This window comes from Artemia sp. Qi Xiang Cuo, chromosome 8 (assembly GCF_049724085.1).
Source record: "Artemia sp. Qi Xiang Cuo chromosome 8, ASM4972408v1, whole genome shotgun sequence".
NCBI classification, from domain to species: Eukaryota; Metazoa; Arthropoda; class Branchiopoda; order Anostraca; family Artemiidae; genus Artemia; species Artemia sp. Qi Xiang Cuo.
The window spans coordinates 17,336,442-17,360,880 of record NC_142801.1 but is presented as its reverse complement, the minus strand read 5'-3'; the positions used below and the strand labels follow the sequence as shown (position 1 = coordinate 17,360,880).

General features: G+C 32.4%; 1 pseudogene; it reads right to left on the bottom strand.

The window, feature by feature from the left end:
• Positions 1–10,710: 10,710 nt before the first annotated feature.
• LOC148949204 (casein kinase I pseudogene) lies at positions 10,711–11,688 on the bottom strand (annotated as a pseudogene).
• Between the last annotated feature and the right edge of the window lie 12,751 nt (positions 11,689–24,439).

Here is a 24,439-nt window from a genome sequence, read left to right as displayed (position 1 = left end):
CAGTTTTTATTGGAAAAATTTATTCTCTTTTAGAAATAATTTATTTTAGTTACAAAAGGTTTTTAACCCAATTAATTTCCTTTAAAATGAGCTATTGAACAACCCTCTACGATGTTCCAGTGCCAAGCTATCTCTGGAAAAGAAAGAAAAAAGAAAAAAATATCCCGTTTGGGGAGAATAACGTGGTAAAAGTCAATTTGCTTGATTTTCAAGCCAATATATTTCCCTTGCTGTTAAAGCCAAGGGACAAAAAGTTTCCTATACAGGGGTTTTGGACAAGGCGATTCTAATGGTGTACTTTTTGTTTTGATCTGACTCCTTTGTTAGGAACTATGGGTTTTTATATTTCTTAACATTGGACGTGATCGTCTCTTACTAGGTTGCTAGCTACCGCTGCAACCCGGATAATAACAAAATTTAATTAGAGTTCGTTCTTTATTGTTATGTTAGCATTGGACGTGATCGTCTCTTATTGTGATCACATAGCTAACTAAGTCAAATGTATGCAAGGGTTTGTTATTTCAATGATCGTCTTTTAATGTAAATAAAAAATTTTAATTGTTACTCAGACACCATAAATATTTTTCCTTTTAATACTTCAGTTACTATGTGGTACAGTTCGTTCTTTAATGTAAGTCTTATTATAGTTTGTTACCACGAACTGTTTGACTAGCACCATCGGGCTTTAACCAAAAGGTTGGTGGTTTAAGGCCAAGTAGGGCCGATTTCTTTTACTCTGTAAATCGGGTATCAATAAAACCATGATATCGATGATACTAACAAAATTTCAAATTGTGTTTTTAATATAATTCTGGCAAAAAATACTAAATTCCACATATTTGCAGATAGGACTTTTTCAAAACTCTACAGTAAGATTCTCTCATACGCTGAATCTGATGATGTGATTTTCATTAAGATTCTATCATTTTTAGGGTTTTTTTTTCCTTTTTTTTCAAAATAAGGCGAGTTTTCTCAGGCTCGTAACTTTTGATGGGTTAGATTAAACTTGATGAAACCCATATACATAAAATCAGCATAAAAATTCGATTCTTTTGATGCATCTATTGATATCGAAATACCGTTTTTTAGAATTTCGGTTACTATTAAGACGAGTCGCTCTTACTATTCAGTTCGTTACCACGAACTGTTGGATCAGTTACTATGGACTAAAGTTCGCTCTTTAATGTAAAAATAGCAAAAATGTTTGTATATATTTTAGCAAGGAATTACAGAAATTTAAAAACCTTAAAAAATAAAACTAAAAATTTGAAGCATACTAGATGTCACAGTTAGAAATCATATTTGCTCTAATAATCAAATATCTTTGAAAAGACCGCAGTATGAAAAGACACCAAATTGTCAGTGGTTAGAAGACAAGCAACAATCAGAATCCATGTATATAGATATATGAAAGCCTGCCGCATGCCGAGTACCAGGGCTCGGTGGCGAAGCCGCCAGGCTCCCGGTTCTTTACTATAATTTATTTCAGTGATCGTCTTTTAATATAAAAAAAATATCCCGTTTAGGCAGAATGTTGTAGTAGCTGCCACTTTTCTTGATTTTCAAGCCAATATATTTCCCTTGCTGTTCAAGCCAAGGGACAGAAAGTTTCCTATACAGGGGTTTCGGACAAGGCGGTTCTAATGGTGTACTTTTTGTTTTGATCTGACTCCTCTGTTAGGAACTATGGGTTTTTATATTTCTTAACATTGGACGTGATCGTCTCTTACTAGGTTGCTAGCTACCACTGCAACCCGGATACCGCTGCAACCCGGATAGTGAAATGTTATTCCAATGATCGTATTTTACTGTATAATCAAATGTAACCTTTTATGACGTAATATATACCACAGACCTCTTTTCTTTTTCCCGCTGCATTAGTTACTATGAGATAGACTTCGGTCCTTACTGTAAAACTTTAGCGATTCTAAACTGAAAAACTAACTCAGTCCAATATATACAATGGTGTGCTTTTCTAATGATCGTCCTTTAATATAAATTTTTGTTGTTTAAATTAAAAAATTACTATTACTGATTAGGCATCATAAATATTTTTGCAGTTTACATAATAATTTTAGCGATTAAGCCAAAAAAGAAAATTTTGGTTCCAGGAGTTTCGGTTACTATTGAGACAAGTAGCTATTATTGCTATAGAGTTCATTACATGGACTGTTTTATTGCTTCAAAATTCAAATATCTTTGAAAAGACTGCAGTATGAAAATACATCAAAAATGCAATTTTTTTGACAAAATTGATTCTACTTTAAAAAGTATTTTATTTTTAAATACAAAAGTGACTAGATGTTGCAATTTCCTTTAAAATGAACTATTATACAGCTCTCTATGATTTTCCAGTGCCCAGCTAGCTGAGCAGAAAAAAAAAGCGGAACGAAAAAAATATCCCGTTTGTGGAGAATAACGTGGTAAAAGTCAATTTTCTTGATTTTCAAGCCAATATATTTTCTTTGTTCTTCAAGCCAAAGAGCGGTAAGTTTCCTTTATAGAGGATTCGGACAAGGCGGTTCTAATGGTGTACTTTTTGTTTTGATCTGACTCTTTTCTTAGGAGTTGGGGGGTTTTATATTTCTTGACATTGGAGGTGATCGTCTCTTACTAGGTTGCTAGCTACCGCTGCAACCCGGATGACCATCTAGAAACCTGTTTGACACTTGAGTCAAGCGTTGACGGTGATTGATAGAAAGTTTGAATGACTCAATCGGATACCATCTAGGAACCTGTTTGACACTTGAGTCAAGCGTTGACGGTGATTGATAGAAAGTTTGAATGGCTCAATCGGTTCCTAGACGGTCAATCATGTTTTAATCAATTAATACCCGGAAGCTTTTGATCAAAATGATTGACCGTCTAGGGTGTCCTTAAGCAGCAAAAATATGAATGGTGTTTCATCAAAAATCATAATTTTTTTATTGAAACTAGAGAAATACCTGAAAATTTTAAAAGAAGTTTTATTTTCTATGGTTAAATCCACTTATAGGATAAACGAAAGAGATATGACATAGTAAAAACCAGTAAGCTTGCAGTTTTCAGCGCAAAAAAAATGAACTTAATGCAATTGAATAACCGGAATTACATCTATGACGAATGAAACATTACAAAAGGGACATGGCTCCTTTGTGTGACAGAAAATAAATATAGTTTAAAATATATTATCTGGTCTTTTACCCTAAACAAGATTTTAATTTATGTCTAATATTAATCATTAAGGAAAATTCATCATCTATATAATGATTTCTTATAATGCTTCAAATACTATGGACGAAAGTTCGTTCTTTAATGTAATTAGGAACATAATTAAAATTTCTTAATGTAATAAAAATAATTTGTTTTAATTACAAAAGGCTTTTAACCCCATTAATTTCTTTTAAAATGAGCTATTGAACAACTCTCTACAATGTTCCAGTGCCATGCTATCTGTTGAATTACTAACCTATACTATAATTAGGTGGCGCATAAAATTTAGTATAGGCAAGATGTCGTTCTTTATTATAACTTTCACTTAAGAGGCTCGGGTTCGATTCCCGGTGTGGGAAAATTTTTAACTCTATAATCTTCGAACATTCGAACCTTTTATAATTTATAATGATCTATGATATAAATACTGTAATCTTCACTATAGTGAAATTGCCTATGCAAGTTAGTATAGGGAAGAGTTTGATCTTTATTATAAACTATTTTGATATTGTTTTTGGTTATTCTTTCTTTTTTTCCACTCGCGTGAGACCATATTTTTTCAAGGTTTAAAATTATTAAGCACACAAAATCCCGTGTCGAGTATCTAAAACCTACCATAAAACAAAACTAATTTTAAAATTTTCAGGTATTTATCTTGTTTGAATTACAAAATTAGTGTTATTGGTTAGACACCATAAATATTTTTGCAGTTTACATAATAAGTTTAGTGATTCTGGACTGAAAACTAAAATAATTGCAATTGAGACAATAATATGGAGATATGTACTTTACGGGTTACAAACCAAAAAAAGCTTGGTTCCAGGATACAATAATAAATTTGAACTGAGATGAAAAAAAAATTTCTTCCAGGAGACAAAAAGCAAAACTAATTTTAGAATTTTCATGTATTTTTGTTGTTTAAATTAAAAAATTACTATTACTGATTAGGCATCATAAATATTTTTGCAGTTTACATAATAATTTTAGCGATTAAGCCAAAAAAGAAAATTTTGGTTCCAGGAGTTTCGGTTACTATTGAGACAAGTAGCTATTATTGCTATAGAGTTCATTACATGGACTGTTTTATTGCTTCAAAATTCAAATATCTTTGAAAAGACTGCAGTATGAAAATACATCAAAAATGCAATTTTTTTGACAAAATTGATTCTACTTTAAAAAGTATTTTATTTTTAAATACAAAAGTGACTAGATGTTGCAATTTCCTTTAAAATGAGCTATTATACAGCTCTCTATGATTTTCCAGTGCCCAGCTAGCTGAGCAGAAAAAAAAAGCGGAAAGAAAAAAATATCCCGTTTGTGGAGAATAACGTGGTAAAAGTCAATTTTCTTGATTTTCAAGCCAATATATTTTCTTTGTTCTTCAAGCCAAAGGGCGGTAAGTTTCCTTTATAGAGGATTCGGACAAGGCGGTTCTAATGGTGTACTTTTTGTTTTGATCTGACTCTTTTTTTAGGAGTTGGGGGGTTTTATATTTCTTGACATTGGAGGTGATCGTCTCTTACTAGGTTGCTAGCTACCGCTGCAACCCGGATTTATTATAAAACATTTGAACCTTTTATAATCTATAATGATGTATAATATAAATACTGTAATCTTAACTATAGTGAAGTTGCGTATGCAAGTTAGTATAGGGAAGAGTTCGTTCTTTATTGTATTTGTGGAGAATAACGTGGTAAAAGTCAATTTTCTTGATTTTCAAGCCAATATATATTCTTTGTTATTCAAGCCAAAGGGCGGTAAGTTTCCTTTATAGAGGATTCGGACAAGGTGGTTCTAATGGTGTACTTTTTGTTTTGATCTGACTCTTTTTTTAGGAGTTGGGGGGTTTTATATTTCTTGACATTGGAGGTGATCGTCTCTTACTAGGTTGCTAGCTACCGCTGCAACCCGGAAAGCCAAAAAAGAAAATTTTGGTTCCAGGAGTTTCGGTTACTATTGAGACAAGTAGCTATTATTACTATAGAGTTCATTACATGGACTGTTTTATTGCTTCAAAATTCAAATATCTTTGAAAAGACTGCAGTATGAAAATACATCAAAAATGCAATTTTTTTGACAAAATTGATTCTACTTTAAAAAGTATTTTATTTTTAAATACAAAAGTGACTAGATGTTGCAATTTCCTTTAAAATGAGCTATTATACAGCTCTCTATGATTTTCCAGTGCCCAGCTAGCTGAGCAGAAAAAAAAGCGGAAAGAAAAAAATATCCCGTTTGTGGAGAATAACGTGGTAAAAGTCAATTATCTTGATTTTCAAGCCAATATATTTTCTTTGTTATTCAAGCCAAAGGGCGGTAAGTTTCCTTTATAGAGGATTCGGACAAGGCGGTTCTAATGGTGTACTTTTTGTTTTGATCTGACTCTGTTTTTAGGAGTTGGGGGGTTTTATATTTCTTGACATTGGAGGTGATCGTCTCTTACTAGGTTGCTAGCTACCGCTGCAACCCGGATAAGACCATATTTTTTCAAGGTTTAAAATTATTAAGCACACAAAATCCCGTGTCGAGTATCTAAAACCTAGCATAAAACAAAACTAATTTTAAAATTTTCAGGTATTTATCTTGTTTGAATTACAAAATTAGTATTATTGGTTAGACACCATAAATATTTTTGCAGTTTACATAATAAGTTTAGTGATTCTGGACTGAAAACTAAAATAATTGCAATTATGAGACAATAATATGGAATGTACTTTACGGGTTACAAACCAAAAAAAGTTTGGTTCCAGGATACAATAATAAATTTGAACTGAGATGAAAAAAAAATTTCTTCCAGGAGACAAAAAGCAAAACTAATTTTAGAATTTTCATGTATTTTTGTTGTTTAAATTAAAAAATTACTATTACTGATTAGGCATCATAAATATTTTTGCAGTTTACATAATAATTTTAGCGATTAAGCCAAAAAAGAAAATTTTGGTTCCAGGAGTTTCGGTTACTATTGAGACAAGTAGCTATTATTACTATAGAGTTCATTACATGGACTGTTTTATTGCTTCAAAATTCAAATATCTTTGAAAAGACTGCAGTATGAAAATACATCAAAAATGCAATTTTTTTGACAAAATTGATTCTACTTTAAAAAGTATTTTATTTTTAAATACAAAAGTGACTAGATGTTGCAATTTCCTTTAAAATGAGCTATTATACAGCTCTCTATGATTTTCCAGTGCCCAGCTAGCTGAGCAGAAAAAAAAAGCGGAAAGAAAAAAATATCCCGTTTGTGGAGAATAACGTGGTAAAAGTCAATTTTCTTGATTTTCAAGCCAATATATTTTCTTTGTTATTCAAGCCAAAGGGCGGTAAGTTTCCTTTATAGAGGATTCGGACAAGGCGGTTCTAATGGTGTACTTTTTGTTTTGATCTGACTCTGTTTTTAGGAGTTGGGGGGTTTTATATTTCTTGACATTGGAGGTGATCGTCTCTTACTAGGTTGCTAGCTACCGCTGCAACCCGGATAAAGTTCGTTCTTTAATGTAAAAATTCGATGATCGAGCCTTTATGTAACCCGGATTTAAAAATTATTATCATATCTTATATGTAACTTTTATTTTATAAGTCTTCAATAGTCTAATGGTAAGTATGCCCACTTGTTACCTGGGCGAAGAGGGTTCGATTCCCCGTCGGGGAGAGCTTTTAATATGTTGAATTAAAAGCACTATCTTTTCAATTTAAAATTTAAAAAAGAAACTTGTTTATTTACTTTCTAGCTAAAATAACGAAGATAATATGAATGAACCACAGTGTTCAGTTTCTTTGGACTTGAGTTCGTTTTTTAACTATAAATACAAACAGGAAAAAGCCTAAGACTTTTTCTTATTTTAAATAGTAAGAGACGAAACTCAAACAATCAAGTAGCTAACTAAGTCCAATGTATGGAATGGTTTGTTATTTCAGTGATCGTCTTTTAATGTATCTCTTTTAGAAATAATTTATTTTAGTTACTATAGATTTTTAACCCAATTAATTTCCTTTAAAATGAGCTATTAAACAACTCTCTACGATGTTCCAGTGCCAAGCTATCTCTGGAAAAGAAGAAAAGAAAAAAAATATCCCGTTTGGGGAGAATAACGTGGTTAAAGTCAATTTTCTTGATTTTAAAGCCAATATATTTCCCTTGCTGTTTCAAGCCAAGGAACAGAAAGTTTCCTATACAGGGGTTTCGGACAAGGCGGTTCTTATGGTGTACTTTTTGTTTTGATCTGAATCCTGTTTTAGGAACTATGGGTTTTTATATTTCTTAACATTGGACGTGATCGTCTCTTACTAGGTTGCTAGCTACCGCTGCAACCCGGATTCTAATGATCGTCCTTTCATATAAACTATGGACTAAAGTTCGTTCTTTAATGTAAAAATTCGATGATCGAGCCTTTATGTAACCCGGATTAAAAAATTATTATCATATCTTATATGTAACTTTTAATTTATAAGTCTCCGATAGTCTAATGGTAAGTATGCCCACTTATTACCTGAGAGAAGGGGGTTCGATTCCCTTTCGAGGAGAGATTTTAATATGTTGAATTAAAAGCACTATCTTTTCAATTTAAAATTTAAAAAAGAAACTTGTTTATTTACATTCTGGCTAAAATAATGAAGATAATATGAATGAACCACAGTGTTCAGTTTCTTTGGACTTGAGTTCGTTTTTAACTATAAATACAAACAGGAAAAAGCCTACGGCTTTTTCTTATTTTAAATAGTAAGTGACGAAACTCAAACAATCAAGTAGCTAACTAAGTGCAATGTATGGAATAGTTTGTTATTTCAGTGATCGTCTTTTAATGTAAAAATATAAATACTGTAATCTTAACTATAGTGAAGTTGCGTATGCAAGTTAGCATAGGGAAGAGTTTGATCTTTATTATAAAAAGAAAAAAGAAAAAAATATCCCGTTTGGGGAGAATAACGTGGTTAAAGTCAATTTTCTTGATTTTCAAGCCAATATATTTCCCTTGCTGTTCAAGCCAAGGGACAGAAAGTTTCCTATACAGGGGTTTCGGACAAGGCGGTTCTAATGGTGTACTTTTTGTTTTGATCTGACTAATTTCTTAGGAAATATGGGATTTTATATTTATTAACATTGGACGTGATCGTCTCTTACTAGGTTGCTAGCTAACGCTGCAACCCGGATTGCTAGCTACCGCTGCAACCCGGATAACCTATACTATAATTAAGTGTCGTACAAAATTTAGTATAGGCAAAAGGTCGTTCTTTATTATAAACAAAATTAAAATTTCTTAATGTAATAAAAATAATTTGTTTTAATTACAAAAGGTTTTTAACCCAATTAATTTCCTTTAAAATGAGCCATTGAACAACTTTCTACGATGTTCCAGTGCCATGCTATCTGTTGAATTACTAACCTATACTATAATTAAGTGGCGTATAAAATTTAGTATAGGCAAGAGGTCGTTCTTTATTATAAATTTCCCTTTGTCCTTATGCGTTCTTCGGTACAACCTCGCAGAGAATTTAATTTTTTCATTATAGCTTTTGTCACCCCAGTATCTACCCATTATTCTGGTAGCAACTTTTTTCTTATGTTTGTTTCGGTAATCTATATCGTTATCATACCGTTCCTTGCTCTTTTGTTTCGCTGTCTCAATTTTCCCTTCTCGATACCCCTGATCCGTAAGATACCTCTGTTTTGCTCTGTCATATTTCATTTTCTTAAATCCTGGATCACAAGACATCTTAGTAGCAATCCTTACGCGTGCTCGAGCTTTATTGCGTTTGGTGGCATTTTTATCTCTTTTAAATAAACTTTTCTTATATTTCAGGATGTTAGCTTTATTTTTTGTGTAGTAAAGTTTTCTATTAGTAGAAATTTGGATTGTTCTATTTTGATATTGTTTTTGGTTATTCTTTCTTTTTTTCCACTCGCGTGAGACCATATTTTTTCAAGATTTAAAATTATTAAGCACACAAAATCCCGTGTCGAGTATCTAAAACCTAGCATAAAACAAAACTAATTTTAAAATTTTCAGGTATTTATCTTGTTTGAATTACAAAATTAGTATTATTGGTTAGACACCATAAATATTTTTGCAGTTTAAATAATAAGTTTAGTGATTCTGGACTGAAAACTAAAATAATTGCAATTATGAGACAATAATATGGAGATATGTACTTTACGGGTTACAGGATACAATAATAAATTTGAACTGAGATGAAAAAAAAATTTCTTCCAGGAGACAAAAAGCAAAACTAATTTTAGAATTTTCATGTATTTTTGTTGTTTAAATTAAAAAATTACTATTACTGATTAGGCATCATAAATATTTTTGCAGTTTACATAATAATTTTAGCGATTAAGCCAAAAAAGAAAATTTTGGTTCCAGGAGTTTCGGTTACTATTGAGACAAGTAGCTATTATTACTATAGAGTTCATTACATGGACTGTTTTATTGCTTCAAAATTCAAATATCTTTGAAAAGACTGCAGTATGAAAATACATCAAAAATGCAATTTTTTTGACAAAATTGATTCTACTTTAAAAAGTATTTTATTTTTAAATACAAAAGTGACTAGATGTTGCAATTTCCTTTAAAATGAGCTATTATACAGCTCTCTATGATTTTCCAGTGCCCAGCTAGCTGAGCAGAAAGAAAAAGCGGAAAGAAAAAAATATCCCGTTTGTGGAGAATAACGTGGTAAAAGTCAATTTTCTTGATTTTCAAGCCAATATATTTTCTTTGTTATTCAAGCCAAAGGGAGGTAAGTTTCCTTTATAGAGGATTCGGACAAGGCGGTTCTAATGGTGTACTTTTTGTTTTGATCTGACTCTTTTTTTAGGAGTTGGGGGGTTTTATATTACTAGGTTGCTAGCTACCGCTGCAACCCGGATATTCATGAATGAGACCATTTACAGTTTTGACGTTTCTTATATAGTAATTATGACGTCACTGCATCAAAAATACAGTTTTTATTGGAAAAATTTATTCTCTTTTAGAAATAATTTATTTTAGTTACAAAAGGTTTTTAACCCAATTAATTTCCTTTAAAATGAGCTATTGAACAACCCTCTACGATGTTCCAGTGCCAAGCTATCTCTGGAAAAGAAAGAAAAAGAGAAAAAAATATCCCGTTTGGGGAGAATAACGTGGTAAAAGTCAATTTGCTTGATTTTCAAGCCAATATATTTCCCTTGCTGTTCAAGCCAAGGGACAGAAAGTTTCCTATACAGGGGTTTCGGACAAGGCGGTTCTAATGGTGTACTTTTTGTTTTGATCTGACTCCTTTGTTAGGAACTATGGGTTTTTATATTTCTTAACATTGGACGTGATCGTCTCTTACTAGGTTGCTAGCTACCGCTGCAACCCGGATAAATGTAACTACACCTGGAACCACCATATATCAGTTAGTATGGGAGAGAGATCGTTCTTTACTGTAATAACCTAACCTAAATATTTCTGTAAAAACAAATCACTCATTTCGGCAAGGAAGTTGCCACAGTATATCTGAGAGTAATCTCCTTCGACACTGAATGATTCGAGATCAATGCACTCTGTTGTAACGATCAATCTTAATATTAATCTTTTCCCAGTCATAAGTGAAATCATACTGAATATTCAGTTTATCAGCAAGATTTCTGAAGATATCAGTTAGATATGAATAATTTGGAGCTTCTGCAAACTTCAAGTTTCGGCAGTAGTTCAAGTACAAACCAAATTCTGTTGGTATGCTTTCACATAGAGTAGATATGCTGGTGGACTTTTTAGATTTGTATATTTTGTCTAATAAGTCTAATTTTGAAGTGGCTTTTAAGTTTTGCCACGGAAGATCACCCTTCACAAAATGTACCAATACATATCCTAGTGATTCAAGATCATCTCGGCGGCTTTGTTCAAGACCTTCATGTGCATTTAAAGAAGCATACTTAAGATTTCCTATTTTATACTTATTGCACTTCACTTTTATCTTTAAGTCTTTCGAATACTGTCTTGTATAGGAAAAACTAGTAAGGAAAACTTTTTTAACGTCTGTATAGTCTTTTATACCCATAGAAAAACTACTTGGATGAATGTTCCCATGAATAAAAAATTTAGAATGAACATATTTTAGTCTTTCCAGCATTTGATCAGCTAGAATCAAGACTGTCTTGAGGCTAAACTTCAGACTACAAGACGTAAACAGTTCTTGTAGTGAAGGTCCTAAAATATTCGTTACCAATACGTTGTACTCATTCTCCTGATCACAACACTTGACTTCAGGTACACCATTTTCAGTGTCTTGAAGTGTCTTGGAATTATCGATGTCACGAATTACCTCGTTTTTTTCCTTAGAGCCCAACTTGATAAGTACATCTTCGTTGCTGTCCATGTCTTTTGCATAGTACGTATGACAAACATCGTTGCGTCGAATTTTTACAACTAGACGATATTTCCCTAAAAGAATAGTTTCATGTTCAGGTGCCTCAAAAACTGCGATTTTATCTAATGCTGGCTCTTTTTTCGTCCCTTTCTTTTGACTCATTTTTCGCATTATAAATCAGACGATATCTTGTCAGTACTTAAAATCATTCTCCTAAAAAATGTGTCCCGGAGTTAGAACGTAGTAAAAAAAACAAACAATTTTTTTAATTTTCAGGGTTTTTCTAGTTTTAATTAAATAGTTAGAATTATTACTCAGACACCATAAATATTTTTGCAATTTGCTTAATAACTTTAGCGATACTGAACTGAGAACTAAAATAAAATAAAATTATCTTATCGAAAGATAAACGTGTAAATATTTTATATTCATTTAATACGTAATATACAATATTTATACACAACCTAATTAAAAGACGATCATTCGAAGAACATACCATTTCATATATCAGACTTAGTTAGCTGCTCGATTCCTTAAAAAAAATCTCATTTGTCAACTAAAACTAGAATCATTCCTAAAAATTTTAAATAAAATAATTTTATTTAACTGCAAAGTGCAAAAATATTTATGGTGTCTGATCACTAATTTCCATTTTTTAATTCAAACCAGAAAAAAACACAAAATTATAAAATTAGTTTTGTTTTCCTTTTGCTTCAATTAACTCGCTACGCCATTTTTTTACGCCATTAATTTTATATCATCTTAGTTCAAAGTTATTATTGCATCCTGGAAACAAACCTTTTTGGCTTACTTCGTGAAGTACATATCTCTATATTGTTGTCCTATTGTGGTCCTAATAGTGTAATACTTGTTTTGATCTGAATCTTTTTTTCAAGAGCTATGGGCTACTTTAGTTTTTACTATGGGGCGTGATCGTCTCTTAATAGTTATTAGCTAGCTACCGCTGCATCCCAGATTATGGGCTGGAAGTTAGTTCTTTACTGTAAAATTTTACTATGAGCTAAGGTTCGTTCTTCACTGTAAAATCGCTGCAAACCGGATACGACAACTCCTTCGATACGAAGTGCCTGACTGAAGAAGAAAAAACACATTGTGCCTACATCGTTCTTTACTCAGGCAGTGCTATGCGCTGCCTATGACAATAAACTGATTACACACAGGAAAAAGCCTACTGCTTTTTCTTCTTTGAAATAGTAAGAGACGAGTCTCAAACAATCAAGTAGCTAGCTAATTCCAATGTATGCAATTTTTTGTTATTCCAATGATCGTCTTTTATTGTAACTATTGCTCGGATACCATGGATACACAAGTTTACACAAGATGCAAAGAACGCACAGGCTGATCTTTGTAAATTGAGAAAAATTTTACGAATGTTTTACCGGGATTACGAAAAATATTCAAAATTAAAGATTAAAATTATCTCTGAAAGAATAGATTTTGTTGAAAAGTCAGCTAGAGATGCTTTCGCAAAACTTCATAGTAATATCCAAAAGAAATGTTGCATGTTTAGTGAAAAGCTTCCAAGGTATGGACCGGCAACTGTGGAACAGTTTATAGATGTAATGGGAAATCTTATACATCACTGTGAATATATGGAGCCATAATTGTCCTTTACTTAGTTTCAGCTTAAATTTGATGATCGAGCCTTTATGCAACTAGCTACCTTGCAACCCAGAAATATTACATTTCTTAGTATTAGACGTAATCCTCTCTTGCTATGTTGCTAGCTACGGCTGTGACATGGATCTTAAGTGATAATATCTTAATATTTCATTTACTATGGGCTAGAGTTCGTTCTTTACTATAATTCCAGGAGACAAAAAGCAAAACTAATTTTAGAATTTTCATGTATTTTTGTTGTTTAAATTAAAAAATTACTATTACTGATTAGGCATCATAAATATTTTTGCAGTTTACATAATAATTTTAGCGATTAAGCCAAAAAAGAAAATTTTGGTTCCAGGAGTTTCGGTTACTATTGAGACAAGTAGCTATTATTGCTATAGAGTTCATTACATGGACTGTTTTATTGCTTCAAAATTCAAATATCTTTGAAAAGACTGCAGTATGAAAATACATCAAAAATGCAATTTTTTTGACAAAATTGATTCTACTTTAAAAAGTATTTTATTTTTAAATACAAAAGTGACTAGATGTTGCAATTTCCTTTAAAATGAACTATTATACAGCTCTCTATGATTTTCCAGTGCCCAGCTAGCTGAGCAGAAAAAAAAAGCGGAAAGAAAAAAATATCCCGTTTGTGGAGAATAACGTGGTAAAAGTCAATTTTCTTGATTTTCAGGCCAATATATTTTCTTTGTTCTTCAAGCCAAAGAGCGGTAAGTTTCCTTTATAGAGGATTCGGACAAGGCGGTTCTAATGGTGTACTTTTTGTTTTGATCTGACTCTTTTTTTAGGAGTTGGGGGGTTTTATATTTCTTAACATTGGAGGTGATCGTCTCTTACTAGGTTGCTAGCTACCGCTGCAACCCGGATTAGCTAGCTACCGCTGCATCCCAGATTATGGGCTGGAAGTTAGTTCTTTACTGTAAAATTTTACTATGAGCTAAGGTTCGTTCTTTACTGTAAAATCGCTGCAAACCGGATACGACAACTCCTTCGATACGAAGTGCCTGACTGAAGAAGAAAAAACACATTGTGCCTACATCGTTCTTTACTCAGGCAGTGCTATGCGCTGCCTATGACAATAAACTGATTACACACAGGAAAAAGCCTACTGCTTTTTCTTCTTTGAAATAGTAAGAGACGAGTCTCAAACAATCAAGTAGCTAGCTAATTCCAATGTATGCAATTTTTTGTTATTCCAATGATCGTCTTTTATTGTAACTATTGCTCGGATACCATGGATACACAAGTTTACACAAGATGCAAAGAACGCACAGGCTGATCTTTGTAAATTGAGAAAAATTTTACGAATGTTTTACCGGGATTACGAAAAATATTCAAAATTAAAGATTAAAATTATCTCTGAAAGAATAGATTTTGTTGAAAAGTCAGCTAGAGATGCTTTCGCAAAACTTCATAGTAATATCCCAAAGAAATGTTGCATGTTTAGTGAAAAGCTTCCAAGGTATGGACCGGCAACTGTGGAACAGTTTATAGATGTAATGGGAAATCTTATACATCACTGTGAATATATGGAGCCATATTTGTCTTTTACTTAGTTTCAGCTTAAATTCGATGATCGAGCCTTTATGCAACTAGCTACCTTGCAACCCAGAAATATTACATTTCTTAGTATTAGACGTAATCCTCTCTTGCTATGTTGCTAGCTACGGCTGTGACATGGATCTTAAGTGATAATATCTTAATATTTCATTTACTATGGGCTAGAGTTCGTTCTTTACTATAATTCCAGGAGACAAAAAGCAAAACTAATTTTAGAATTTTCATGTATTTTTGTTGTTTAAATTAAAAAATTACTATTACTGATTAGGCATCATAAATATTTTTGCAGTTTACATAATAATTTTAGCGATTAAGCCAAAAAAGAAAATTTTGGTTCCAGGAGTTTCGGTTACTATTGAGACAAGTAGCTATTATTGCTATAGAGTTCATTACATGGACTGTTTTATTGCTTCAAAATTCAAATATCTTTGAAAAGACTGCAGTATGAAAATACATCAAAAATTCAATTTTTTTGACAAAATTGATTCTACTTTAAAAAGTATTTTATTTTTAAATACAAAAGTGACTAGATGTTGCAATTTCCTTTAAAATGAACTATTATACAGCTCTCTATGATTTTCCAGTGCCCAGCTAGCTGAGCAGAAAAAAAAAGCGGAACGAAAAAAATATCCCGTTTGTGGAGAATAACGTGGTAAAAGTCAATTTTCTTGATTTTCAAGCCAATATATTTTCTTTGTTCTTCAAGCCAAAGAGCGGTAAGTTTCCTTTATAGAGGATTCGGACAAGGCGGTTCTAATGGTGTACTTTTTGTTTTGATCTGACTCTTTTTTTAGGAGTTGGGGGGTTTTATATTTCTTGACATTGGAGGTGATCGTCTCTTACTAGGTTGCTAGCTACCGCTGCAACCCGGATGACCATCTAGAAACCTGTTTGACACTTGAGTCAAGCGTTGACGGTGATTGATAGAAAGTTTGAATGACTCAATCGGATACCATCTAGGAACCTGTTTGACACTTGAGTCAAGCGTTGACGGTGATTGATAGAAAGTTTGAATGGCTCAATCGGTTCCTAGACGGTCAATCATGTTTTAATCAATTGATACCCGGAAGCTTTTGATCAAAATGATTGACCGTCTAGGGTGTCCTTAAGCTGCAAAAATATGAATGGTGTTTCATCAAAAATCATAATTTTTTAATTGAAACTAGAGAAATACCTGAAAATTTTAAAAGAAGTTTTATTTTCTATGGTTAAATCCACTTATAGGATAAACGAAAGAGATATGACATAGTAAAAACCAGTAAGCTTGCAGTTTTCAGCGCAAAAAAAATGAACTTAATGCAATTGAATAACCGGAATTACATCTATGACGAATGAAACATTACAAAAGGGACATGGCTCCTTTGTGTGACAGAAAATAAATATAGTTTAAAATATATTATCTGGTCTTTTACCCTAAACAAGATTTTAATTTATGTCTAATATTAATCATTAAGGAAAATTCATCATCTATATAATGATTTCTTATAATGCTTCAAATACTATGGACGAAAGTTCGTTCTTTAATGTAATTAGGAACATAATTAAAATTTCTTAATGTAATAAAAATAATTTGTTTTAATTACAAAAGGCTTTTAACCCCATTAATTTCTTTTAAAATGAGCTATTGAACAACTCTCTACAATGTTCCAGTGCCATGCTATCTGTTGAATTACTAACCTATACTATAATTAGGTGGCGCATAAAATTTAGTATAGGCAAGATGTCGTTCTTTATTATAACTTTCACTTAAGAGGCTCGGGTTCGATTCCCGGTGTGGGAAAATTTTTAACTCTATAATCTTCGAACATTCGAACCTTTTATAATTTATAATGATCTATGATATAAATACTGTAATCTTCACTATAGTGAAGTTGCCTATGCAAGTTAGTATAGGGAAGAGTTTGATCTTTATTATAAACTATTTTGATATTGTTTTTGGTTATTCTTTCTTTTTTTCCACTCTCGTGAGACCATATTTTTTCAAGGTTTAAAATTATTAAGCACACAAAATCCCGTGTCGAGTATCTAAAACCTACCATAAAACAAAAATAATTTTAAAATTTTCAGGTATTTATCTTGTTTGAATTACAAAATTAGTGTTATTGGTTAGACACCATAAATATTTTTGCAGTTTACATAATAAGTTTAGTGATTCTGGACTGAAAACTAAAATAATTGCAATTGAGACAATAATATGGAGATATGTACTTTACGGGTTACAAACCAAAAAAAGCTTGGTTCCAGGATACAATAATAAATTTGAACTGAGATGAAAAAAAAATTTCTTCCAGGAGACAAAAAGCAAAACTAATTTTAGAATTTTCATGTATTTTTGTTGTTTAAATTAAAAAATTACTATTACTGATTAGGCATCATAAATATTTTTGCAGTTTACATAATAATTTTAGCGATTAAGCCAAAAAAGAAAATTTTGGTTCCAGGAGTTTCGGTTACTATTGAGACAAGTAGCTATTATTGCTATAGAGTTCATTACATGGACTGTTTTATTGCTTCAAAATTCAAATATCTTTGAAAAGACTGCAGTATGAAAATACATCAAAAATGCAATTTTTTTGACAAAATTGATTCTACTTTAAAAAGTATTTTATTTTTAAATACAAAAGTGACTAGATGTTGCAATTTCCTTTAAAATGAGCTATTATACAGCTCTCTATGATTTTCCAGTGCCCAGCTAGCTGAGCAGAAAAAAAAAGCGGAAAGAAAAAAATATCCCGTTTGTGGAGAATAACGTGGTAAAAGTCAATTTTCTTGATTTTCAAGCCAATATATTTTCTTTGTTCTTCAAGCCAAAGGGCGGTAAGTTTCCTTTATAGGGGTTTCGGACAAGGCGGTTCTAATGGTGTACTTTTTGTTTTGATCTGACTCTTTTTTTAGGAGTTGGGGGGTTTTATATTTCTTGACATTGGAGGTGATCGTCTCTTACTAGGTTGCTAGCTACCGCTGCAACCCGGATTTATTATAAAACATTTGAACCTTTTATAATTTATGATGATGCATAATATAAATACTGTAATCTTAACTATAGTGAAGTTGCGTATGCAAGTTAGTATAGGGAAGAGTTCGATCTTTATTATAATTTGTGGAGAATAACGTGGTAAAAGTCAATTTTCTTGATTTTCAAGCCAATATATTTTCTTTGTTATTCAAGCCAAAGGGCGGTAAGTTTCCTTTATAGAGGATTCGGACAAGGCGGTTCTAATGGTGTACTTTTTGTTTTGATCTGACTCTTTTTTTAGGAGTTGGGGGGTTTTATATTTCTTGACATTGGAGGTGATCGTCTCTTACTAGGTTGCTAGCTACCGCTGCAACCCGGAAAGCCAAAAAAGAAAATTTTGGTTCCAGGAGTTTCGGTTACTATTGAGACAAGTAGCTATTATTACTATAGAGTTCATTACATGGACTGTTTTATTGCTTCAAAATTCAAATATCTTTGAAAAGACTGCAGTATGAAAATACATCAAAAATGCAATTTTTTTGACAAAATTGATTCTACTTTAAAAAGTATTTTATTTTTAAATACAAAAGTGACTAGATGTTGCAATTTCCTTTAAAATGAGCTATTATACAGCTCTCTATGATTTTCCAGTGCCCAGCTAGCTGAGCAGAAAAAAAAAGCGGAAAGAAAAAAATATCCCGTTTGTGGAGAATAACGTGGTAAAAGTCAATTTTCTTGATTTTCAAGCCAATATATTTTCTTTGTTATTCAAGCCAAAGGGCGGTAAGTTTCCTTTATAGAGGATTCGGACAAGGCGGTTCTAATGGTGTACTTTTTGTTTTGATCTGACTCTGTTTTTAGGAGTTGGGGGGTTTTATATTTCTTGACATTGGAGGTGATCGTCTCTTACTAGGTTGCTAGCTACCGCTGCAACCCGGATACATTAGAATGTTGAACCGCTACAAACTGAGCTCGTCCAGACATATAGCTATTATTTAGTTTCAACACTCCTAGATGACAAACAAAATCTAGAGAAAGGAGGAAAAGTTGTAATTCCACTTAGTGTTCTTGATATTTTAATTCGTCTTCATATAAGTTACCCGATCATGTTTAAGCTCAGTAATGAAAGACAAGGAATCATAGGACGCGCAATAGCGCTGCCTAAGTAAAGAACGATGTTGGCAAAATATTTTTTTTTTTAAGTTTAGTCTTGCTCATTATAAATTACGAGCCCAAGAAAATTTGCCCTATTTTTGAAAAAAGTATTATTCGTATGTCTATTACTCTAGCCTACTATATTCTATAGTAGGCTAGAGTTCGATCTTTACTATGCTATAATGCCTTATGTATGATATCCTAATGATCACCTTTTAATATAACTTCAGTTACTATGGACTAAAGTTTGTTCTTTAATTTAATAAAATAGTTACGTGAGGCAGCGTGGTCGAGTGGTTTAAGGTGCTGGTGTTAGCCACCTGTCAATTTGGAGCCATGGGTTCGAATCCCACCGCTGACAGTATTTTATACCAAAGCAAATTATAATCCTGTTTTAGTTACTGAGGGCTGATGTTCGTTCTTTACTATAACAATATATTTTCTTTGTCATTCAAGCCAAAGGGTGGTAAGTTTCCTTTATAGGGATTTCGGACAAGGCGGTTCTAAAGGTGTACTTTTTGTTTTGATCTGACTCTTTTTTCAGGAGTTATGGGTTAATTTAGTATTTACTATGGGGCGTGATCGTCTCTTACTAGGGTGCTAGCTACCGCTGCAACCCGGACAAAATGAGGCCTGTTTTATTTGGTACAGAAATAATCTATGGTTCCATCTTGCTCCGATTTTTCTATGGCTCCATTATAATCACAAAGAGATAAATTTATCTTAACTATTGGTCACCGGTAGTACGGTGGCTTAAAGCCTTGCATTCAAATTCTAAATATCTAGGTTCAAATCACTGTAAGGTAACGTACAATAGTAGCTTGGTGGGGAGTGTTGCCGAGTTTACGTCTCCAAACAGTAACCCTATGGTAACGTATTTAGAATATCCTGTGATTAGGTATATTCCTAATCAAATAACAAAATGCAATTCAAATAAATGCTAATCAAATAACTAAAAATAACAATAATAAGAATTGCAACAGGATACCTAATCCAGACTTGGTTGCAACAAAAAAATTTCAGATTAGGTTAGGTAATAGTAGTGGTAGCAGTTTTTAGTGTAAAAATTTATTCTCTTTTAGAAATAATTTATTTTAGTTACAAAAGATTTTTAACCCAATTAGTTTCCTTTAAAATGAGCCATTGAACAACTCTCTACGATGTCCCAGTGACAAGCTATCTGTGGAAAAAAAAAGAAGAAAGAAAAAAATATGCCGTTTAGGTAGAATGTTGTAGTAGCTGCCACTTTTCTTGATTTTCAAGCCAATATATTTCCCTTGTTGTTCAAGCCAAATAACAGAAAGTTTACTATGCATGGGTTTCCGACAAGGCAATTCTGGTGGTGTACTTTTTGTTTTGATCTGACTTTTTTTTAGGAGTTATGGGTTTTTATATTTCTTAACATTGGACGTGATCGTCTCTTACTAGGTTACTAGCTACCGCTGCAACCCTGATCAAGTTTCCGGTTTTAAAGTCGTATATCAGTTACTATGGTCGACAGATCGTTCTTTACTGTAATTAGGAACTATGGGTTCTTATATTTCTTAACATTGGACGTGATCGTCTCTTACTAGGTTGCTAGCTACCCCTGCAACCCGGAAAACCTATACTATAGTTAAGTGGCCTTTATAATTTAGTAAAGGCAAGAGGTCGTTCTTTATTATAATAACGCTCCTTGATCTTTTGTTTAGCCTGCTCAATTCTTGCTTCTCTGTAATGTTCATCATTACCATACCGTTCCTTGATCTTTTGTTTGGCTGTCTCAATTTTTGCATGTCTATAATCTTCATCATTGTGATAACACATCTTGCTGTTTTCTTTTGCTCTCTCAATTATTACTTCTCGATACGCCTGGTCGGTTGAATACCTTTGTTTTGCTCTCTCAATTTTTACTTCTCAATACGCCTGGTCGGTTGAATACCTTTGCTTTTCTCTTTTCAAGATACTAGCTCTGTTGTTTGTGTAGTACTCTTTCTTCAAATTGCGTATAGCTTGCTTCGATCTAACCATTATTCTAATCAAGAATGAGAGAATTTTCAGTTTTGACTTTCCTTATATACTAATTATGACGTCACTCTATTCACGTCATAGCTCTAATATAAAACTATGATGACGTTCATTATTTATCTAGTAGGGTTTCAGACAAGGTATTTCTAATGATGTACTTTTGTTTTGATCTGACTCTATTTTTAGGAGTTTTGGGTTTTTATATTTCTTAGCATTGGACTGATCGTCTATTACTAGGTTGCTAGCTACTGCTGCAACCCAAATTCACATATATATTTATTTATGAGAGGCAGCCTGGCCGAGTGGTCCAAGGCACTGGTGTTAGCCACCAGTCTCTTCAAAGGTGTGGGTTCAATTCTTACCGCTGGTATACGATTATGTTTGAAAGACTGCAGTGTGAAAAGACATCAAAAATGCAGTTTTTGGTGGAAAAATTTATTCTCTTTTAGAAATAATTTATTTTAGTTACTATAGATTTTTAACTCAATTAATTTCCTTGAAAATGCGCTATTGAACAATCCTTTACGATGTTCCAGTGCCAAGCTATCTGTGGAAAAGAAAAAAGAAAAAAAAAAGAAAAAAAAGAAAAAAATATCCCGTTTAGGCAGAATGTTGTAGTAGCTGCCACTTTTCTTGATTTTCAAGCCAATATATTTCCCTTGCTGTTCAAGCCAAGGGACAGAAATTTTACTATGCAGGGGTTTCGGACAAGGCGGTTCTAATGGTGTACTTTTTGTTTTGATCTGACTCTTTTTTTAAGAACTATGGGTTTTTATATTTCTTAACATTGGACGTGATCGTCTCTTACTAGGTTGCTAGCTACCGCTGCAACCCGGATTATTATAAAAACTAGCAAAACATTTTTTAAGCCTGATGAAGATTTAACTAATGTGTCAAAAGTAAGGTTGCAAGTCGACGATTTTGTTTTGGCCTTATTATAATTGGTATGGTGAAATAATAATATGCATATGGCTCTTAAATCATATTTCTTTATGGTTCCATATGGTCTAGTGGCTAGGATAGCTAACTTTCACTTAACAGGCTCGGGTTCGATTCCCGGTGTGGGAAAATTTTTAACTCTATAATCTACGAACATTTGAACCTTTTATAATTTATAATGATGTATAATATAAATACTTTAATCTTAACTATAGTGAAGTTGCGTATGCAAGTTAGTATAGGGAAGAGTTCGATCTTTATTATAAAACGATCAAGTAGCTAACTAAGTCCAATGTATGGAATGGTTTGTTATTTCATGTAATAAGTCCAATGCATGCAATAATTTTTTATTCCAATGATCGTCTTTTAATGTATACTATAATCTTCATCATTGTGATAACGCTCCTTGAACTTTTTTTGGCTGTCTCAATTTTTGCATGTCTATAATCTTCATCATTGTGATAATACATCTTGCTGTTTTGTTTTGCTCTCTCAATTTTTACTTCTCGATACACCTGGTTGAATGAATACCTTTGCTTTTCTCTTTTCAAGATACTATCTCTGTTGTCTGTGTAGTACTGTTTTTTTAACTTGCGTGTAGCTTGCTTTGATCTAACCATTATGTAATTCACGAATGAGACCATTTACATCTTTGTCGTTCTTAAGTAGTAATTCGTGCTTTATGTAACTACACCTGGAACCACCATATATCAGTTAGTATGGGAGAGAGATCATTCTTTACTGTAAAGAAAACTGATACAGCCAAACAAATGAGCAAGGAACAGTTTGATAACGACAAAGATTATCAAAACGAACATAATAAAAAAGTTACTATCAGAATAATGGGTAGATACTGGGATGACATAAGCTCTAATGAGGATATTAAAACTTCTGCAAGACAGTATAAAAAAAAACACATAAGGAAAAATTTGGAAATTAGATTCAAAAGTCAAAGAAGATGGCAAAAATGCAGGCTTATCTTTGTAAATTGAGAAATATTTTACGAATGTCTTACCAGGATTACGAAAAGTATATAAAACTACAGATTAAAATTCTCTTTGAAAGAGTGGATGCTGTTGAAAAGTTGGCTAGAATAGCTCTGGCAAAACTTCATAGTAATATCCCCAAAAATGTTGTCAGTTTACTGAAAAACTTCCAAGCTACGAACTGCCAACTTTAGAACAGTTTATAGATGCAATGGAAAATATTAGACCACACAGTAACTATATAGAGGTATACTTCTTAGAAAATTCATATATTAATTACGGATGGAGTAATTGCAGTTTATGTAGCAGTAATAAAAATATAAATACAAGCATACCTATGAACAACGAAGGGAAAGCAATGTTATTTCAAGTAATGTGAAAACGAACCTGTTAGGGTTAATAGCAAATTTCTTTGTAATACTAATGATTAAGAACAAATTCCTGGAATCTCTCCTAAAGAAAAAGCATTTATAACTGTTTTCAACAATTCTGTTAGTCTTACTGAATATTTGGCAAAAAATGCTTTGTGTCATCGAACAAGCTGTACCGAAAAGTCCAAGGAAGGTACTGAAAATTATTCGGAGATTAGATCTGAAAAGGAGATTATGAGGGCTGAACTCACCTATAACAATTTAAGTAAAAATTCTAAAAAAAAATTGGGCAGCCTGTTACCTGACTATGTTATCCTGATATCTGCAAGCTCTACCCAAGGGATATGGAATTATGTCAAATTCTTTTTGAATTCTTTTGAAATCCTGGAAAATAATATAGCATTAAAATTATCAACTGACAAAATGGTTAATTCCTATCGTGATCGGCTTGGATTATTGTGAAATCAATTACAGAGACACACGGAAGCATGTGTATTCATTTTACTGTAGCCCAAACGAGGGATGTGATGGCGTATTGTAATCTCTAACATCACTAGCTCCATTTTTCCTGTCTTGACCTGTTTCATGAATAGTGTATATAAGGCAGTATCAAAATCTAAGATTATTTCAACAAATCAATCTACTAAAAGTCGAAGGTTTGTACAAGGAACCAAGTGATTATTTAGAAAAAGTATCAAAAAGACTCGATTGTAATAGTCAAGGCGTCATTTATGGTGATAGCAATTATAGTAAGGAACGAATACTCTACCAATTTTCTACAAGTAACCATAAATGACATATCAAGGAACATGACGTAATATCTAACACCAATTATGTACTGATAACCATATAAGACGTTATGATTGACGTGACGTAAAAATCTAAGAAATCAATTTTTATTTTATTTTAGATTTCAATTCAGAACTGCTAAGGTTATAAACTGCAAAAATATTTATGGTATCTGAGCTATAGTTTTAATCATTTAACTTAAAATAGAGAAATACCTGAAAATTCAAAAACTAGTTTTATTTTTGTGGGGTGTTTGTTACTTGAAACGTGAACTAAACATCGTTTATCCAAGGGAAGGTTTCAATTAAATATGACGCGATCATTATCAAACTCTATACAATAATTCTTCGATTTAAGTATTGAAAAGGCAAAAGGAAAGCAAGAAATAAATAAAGAAATAAAAGAAAAGAAAGCTTTCAAACATAAGCCACAAGACAAAGAGAATAAGGCGAATTTTTTTTCAGAATCAAACAATAAAATGATTACAGAATCTGAAGCTG